Consider the following 6,119-nt stretch of genomic DNA (forward strand, 5'->3'; position numbering starts at 1 on the left):
TATCTAAGTCCAACTAATGACAAAAGAAATTTTAAAAGAACAACTTGAAAGAACAAATGGCAATTTACGTAACAGGAGCAAATGATCCAGACTGTGGAGGCCAAAGGACAGTGGAAGAGCACTTGTTAAACCCTGGAACTATTTTCCTCTTGGCTGCTGCAGCTACTCTGTCCAATTTTTGTGTAGCATCTTTTTAGTTTTCTCATTGGTCCCCCTTTGCATAAGAGTCAATGTGCCTTGTCCTAGCCTGGGCGGCTTCTTTCCTCCCCTTTTGCCCACTTCACCCTCTTAGTGAGGTCCCAATTGCCACAGCTTCAGCAATCTCATATGGTCTGGAGACCCCAGTGTGGACCTCTTTATCCATGGTCTGGGTTTGAGCATAGATCTCACACTTGCTCAGTTTACCCACCAGCACCTGAAGCTTTTCACATTTTCAGCTTCCTCTTCCGAGGCATGACTGGCCCAGCCACACAGTTGCCTGAGCCAGGGTTCTGGGTGTTAGTTTCTATTTTTTTTCCTGCCTCCCATCACCTCTGAGGACCCTGTTGTCTCCCCAGCCTTACTACTCACAAGCTGGCCTTCACCCAGAAGTTTCCAAGGTTTGGGGGCCATTCCATGCTGTCACTTCATCACCAGAGGTAAAGCCTATTCTCCCCATTTTGTTGATGATCAACTAAGAAACACAGGTTTGTCAAGGATCCTTCCATTGTAAAGTAAGTGCCCCAAGTCAGGCACTGTGCTGGGCATCAGCCACAGAGCAGGGGACACATGGGCAAGCTGCCTGCCTTGCAGGATCACTGTCTGGAGGGAGGCACTGACAGCTAACAAGGACTTTAATGAGCTGATTACATAATTATGGGCTGCAGGGAGTAACAGGCCATGGGGCTGCTGGTTCTGACACTCCCTAGTCCTTCTGCGGTTGAGGGGTGGTGCTGAAGTCCTCTCAGCTCCCAGGGCCAAAGCCAGAGATGCTGTGGACCTGTCTGGTCCAGGCAGTCCCCAGCCTTGTCTCACAAGTGTCTCCTCACTCCTCCTCTAGGTGCAGCTCCTGGTGTTGACTGAGTCAGATGCCTCACTCTTCCCTTGGTACCCTGGCTGCAAGGCATCAGAAAGGCGCTCCAAGGTGCAAGTCCTGGGGTTGGCTCCCCATATTCTCTCATGCTGACCGGAAGCCAAGGGAGAGCTGCTGGGAGGTTGAGGTGCTTCTTGCATCAGCTCCAGAACCTGCCTGAGTCTCCCTGCTGCCCCAGGGCTGGTCAGAGGGCTTGGGTGGTGGGGTCCAGCCTTAGATACAATTTTAAGTGATGTCGTTGCTGTGAACACAAAAGTGACAAGTGCCCATTGCCTTGTTCCCCTAGGCCATCTTGGATCCCTCAGTGAACAGTGAGATTCATCACATTTTCTGAAGTGTTCACGAGAACCCTCTGAGGACACCTTGGAATTTCTGACACCCCCAGAGGCAGCCTTCATGCTTACCAGTCCTGTCCTCTAGATGAGAAGACTAAGACTCCCTCAGGATAGCAGCCAGCTTGGGGTCACTCAAGGCACCTGTGGCCATGCTCCAGGCGGTTCCTACCCCCAGGCACCTCCTAGATCTGGGGCCCAGGAATTACTGCATCAGGCCTTCTGTGAGTCCTGACAGTGGGCACCGTCTCAGAGCTCCCAGCCACTAGACCTGCTCTGGCAGGCCCGGGCCAGGAGAAGGGCTGTGCAGTGGGCCTTGGCCTGGACCATGCACTTCTCCTGGCCTGGAGCTCCCCTGTGGAAAGTACAGAAGCAGGAGAGGAAGCCCAAGGGGGTTCCAGCCCCTTAATCCTGGTAATTCTTGCCCACTGCATGTTCCATGGAAACTCTTCACAGCGGCACTGGGATTGGAGGTCTAATTCCCTGTGACATTCCAGGACATTTGTTGAGAGCTGAGTATGACAAGAAACTTGGGGCAAGGCCCATCACAGCAAGGAGTCGCACACTCCTGCTGTACTCTGCTTGTGGTTAGCAGAGGGGCAGATTTTGCTCTCAGTGGTTCACCAGGAAGTCAGAAGAAGTCTTCAAAACCTTGGAATCCCACTGTTGCCAGACCTGAGGAAGAGGAGCTCTTGAGGTAGCAGTAGCAGGTGTGTAGGGTAGACTGTAAGAGGCACTTCCAGCCTGGAATAGCAGGAGGTAAACAATTGCTAGGTAAGAGGCTGTGCATGTGGCGTGGGGGTTCTGCTCCAGAGAAATCTGCTGCCTGGTAGGGGACAGTGGGAAATATCCCAAAAGGTGAAGGAGAGGCCAAGGGAGCTCCAGGGTTGGGTTCTTCTAGGCTGGTCGGGGAGGGCTCCCTGGAAGATGGGTGGTCCCAGAGGCATCTAGCCTGCAAAAGGGAGAGGTGGTGAAGGCAGAGTTTGTGGAGAAAGGAAAGGTCTCCAAGAGGGCCAAGGCAGTGCTGGCCCCTGGCTCAGGGTTCGATGGCTGGGTATAGAGCAGGAGGGACAGACAAGGAGACCTCCAAGGCACTTGGGTTCCACTCAAAAGAATACCCACAGGACTAGAGGCAGGCTGAGGGTCAGCTTCACTGAAGAATGTCCTTGATGAAGCCATAAACTTCATTAATTCTCTTAAATCTTAACCCCATGGTGTGTCTTTTTAATCTTCTGTGTGAGGAACCGAGAGATAGGCACAGAGCACCCACTGTGCCCAGAGGTTCTAGGGCTGGAAGAGCCCTGGTCCAGGCTTGAGTTACAAATCCCACTGGCCCAGTGATGTTTGCATGAAATAAACTAGCTGTCAACCTGGAGAAGAAGGTAGCAATTCTGTTCCCAAAGGGAAGAAACTACTGGGCTTTACTGTTGGCATAGCTTTGCAGCTCCCAGCACAAATTAGAATTTTGGAAAACTTGCACTTGCTGCCTGCAGCAGGACAATTTTCCAATCCTTGCAGACCTTTCTGAGAAGCTTGGTTTTCCAGAAAAGCTACACAAATAGCAAGTTCATGCTTGCCAAATGATCAATAAAGAATGTTTTGGAAATATGCACAGGAAAGACCCTTTGAAATACAAGAGAGAACAGTATGTTTTTCCCCCAATAACCTTTCCGGGAATAATTTTCACAGACAAGGTGCAGGCTTGGTGCACAGATTTCCACAGTCCTTTTACCTATGTTCTCCCGTTGTCAGCATTTCCCATCACTGTCCTACATCCTGACAGTTGGGACTCTGACATCGACTGTGACTGTGAGCCAGCTCCTGGCTTTGTGTGGATCACATCAAAGTCTTTGTTTCTGTCCTCTTTCCATTCTGGTGTCCCCTCCAAGTTCACACTGTATTTCATCATCATGTCTCCATTGTTTCCTAAACTGATGGGATTTAGTATAGTAGAATGTGAAAAGGTCATTGATAAGGCTTCAGGTTCCGCATCACAGCTAATCTTTCAGAAATTCGCAATCTTTGAGGTTATATCAAAAAGAAAATCCACAAATATATGGAACATTATTAAAATACAGGGACCTAGAGATTGAGAGAGGGGAAGGAGAGGAAGGCAAGGGGAAGTAAAAAGAATTAAGCTGTGTTATACACATGTACCAACTCCCCATGATGACTGTAATCATCATGTACTGTAAACATATACTAATCAATTTTTTTAATTAAAAAATACTCCTCCCTTTTCCAATCCCATAGGCCTGAATATATCTTCACACACTTTCCTCCTACATGCACAGCAAACAACACATTGAGACATCCTAATGTAGAGACATGAAGGGCAATCCGCCACCTTCCAGCAAGCCACAGAGATTTCTAGAACATCAATATGTTTTAAATATGTTTTAAACCAGTTACGTTTTATAAAAAGGTTTTTCAGGTTAATATATAATTGTGAACTTCAATTCATTCATTTAGACTATTTTTAAATTTCTAAAAATTTAAAACCATTTACAAAGTTTAAATATCTTAGTTATAACTTCTACTATGGTTAATATCAATAGGTATAGCATTATGTCAACAAAAGCTCAGTAATTTCTAGTAACATAAAGGGTTCCAAGGCCAGAATGTTTGCGAGCTGAGGTCTCAGAGCCACCATTTTCACCTGTGGTCAGCACAGAGGTAAGCATATTCAGTGTTCCCAATCCTGGCATGTTGCCCAGGTTTGTTGTGTCTCAGTTTCCCCTTGTGTAGAACAAACTCCATGAGCCGGGGGTTATGCAGGATGGAATGTGCACAACCTGGAAGGGAGCTGTTGACCATGGCATCAGAGAACAGTGAAGACAGTCCCTGGACAAAAGCGAGGCTCACTAGGTCTACAGAAGAACCAAGCAGGAAGCAAAGCCCTTCTCCTTACCTTACACCCAGCTTCCCCTATTATTAGCATCTTGAATTCATGTGGAACTTTTGTTATCACCGTGGACTGGTGGGGATACACACCATGAACTACAGTGTTCAGTCCGCTTTAGGTTCACTGTGGGAGTGAACCATGAACTTGGACAAATGTGCAGTGATTTGTGCACACCATCACAGCACCATGCAGACTTCTTCGTGCTCCACCTGTCCTTCCCACCCTCCTCCCTGCCAAATGCTGACCTTCCTACTGTCTCCAAAGTTTGCCTTTTCCAGAATGCCAGAGTGGGAATCACACACATGGATCTTTTCAGACTGGTGTCTTACATTCAGTCAGATACATTTAGGGCTCCCCATTACTCCTGTAGTTGGTAACGAACTCCTTCTCCACACCGAAGAACATTCTTTCCCATGGTTGTGCTGCAGTTTGATTGCCTACTTACCTATTGAAGGGCATTGTCACAGTTGCCTCTGAGTTTGAGCAATTATAAATAAAGCTGCTATAAACATTCCTGTGCAGTTTTTTTGGCATGGATATAACTTTTCTCTCTGATTTTATTTTTTATTTATTAACCAGTTGTCTCAAGATGATTTGTGAATTCATTCCTCTTTGTTCCTTGGGTCCCAGTTGATGTGTAAAATGTGCTGAGCCTGTTTTCTCTGCAGAGTTAAAATCCTTCATGCAGATACTTGGGTCTCTGGACTTCACTTCTGCCTGTGTACCCTCTCTCCCTCTGCATCAGAATCACGAGGTTCTAGTAGATGTTAGTCTAGAGCTTGTCCTTTTCTGTTTCAAAAATCATCTTGTGAGGGCCGGGGATTTAGCTCACTGGCACTGTGCCTGCCTGGCAAGGGCAAGGTCCTGAATTCAATACCCAGTAGGGAAAAAAAATAAATAAATGAAAGTCATCTTGTGTTAGAACATCCCTTTAAAACTTGCCCCTCTTAGCCAGACATGGTGGCACATGTCTGAAAATTCTAGCACTTGGGAGGCTGAGGCAGGAAGATTTTGAGTTTGAAGCCAATCTGGATTACATAGGGAAAACTTATCTCAAAAACCATTGGGCTAAATCCCCGGCCCTTATTTTACTTTATTTATATTTTTATGGTGATGAGGGTGAAACCCACTAAGATACACACCTACTTTATTTATTATTATTATTATTATTATTAATTTGGTACAGGGGATCGAACTCTGGACCTTGTGCTTGCGAGGCAGGCGGCAGAACCACTGAGCTAAATCCCCAGCTCACACCTAGCTTATTTGAGACAGACTCACTAAATAGCTAGCTTTGAACTTGGAATCCTCCTGCCTCAGCCTCCTGGGTAGGTGGGATTACAGGTATGTACCACTGCACCTGCCTGGGTTTTTGGTTTTTAACTCTCTAGTCTTAGCACCATCACACTTTCAGGTTTCACTATGTGCCCAGTGTCAAGCAAGGCATCCTTGCTGGCCTTATCTGTGGACTTTTCTAGGGGGAATGGGGGGCTCACTTGGTGGTTCACATAGAGCTGTCTGCCTGCCTGTCTGCCTGTTGACTCCACCTGGGGCCACTTTGTGCATGCTCCCATTGGCAGGAAACTCACTCCCACCAAGGCCGACAGTTGTCTCTTCCACCTGGCCCTGGATCCCCTGGCCCTGGATCCCCTGGCCCTTCTTCTCTCACCTGATGATGGGCTCCTGGTGGCTAGTGGTAGCAGCCTGCCCGCCTCTGCTATGTACTCTCCTGCTCCGAGCTCCCTTCTGAGCCTCCTTCCTCCCTGCCCACTCCAGGCTCCTTTTCAGCTTTGCTCAGAACCCAGGAATG

At 47.7% G+C, this 6,119-nt stretch overlaps 1 long non-coding RNA gene across 1 annotated transcript; it reads left to right on the forward strand.

The window, feature by feature from the left end:
- The first annotated feature begins 405 nt into the window (after positions 1-405).
- LOC147829529 (uncharacterized) lies at positions 406-4,822 on the forward strand. Its single transcript, XR_015448957.1, has 2 exons — positions 406-1,123; positions 1,359-4,822. It is a non-coding gene; the product is annotated as an uncharacterized LOC147829529 (long non-coding RNA).
- Positions 4,823-6,119: the final 1,297 nt, after the last annotated feature.

Source organism: Heterocephalus glaber, unplaced genomic scaffold (assembly GCF_053883595.1).
Source record: "Heterocephalus glaber isolate CG9 unplaced genomic scaffold, H.glaber_assembly_v1.0 deba00000594, whole genome shotgun sequence".
Lineage (NCBI taxonomy): Eukaryota > Metazoa > Chordata > Mammalia > Rodentia > Bathyergidae > Heterocephalus > Heterocephalus glaber.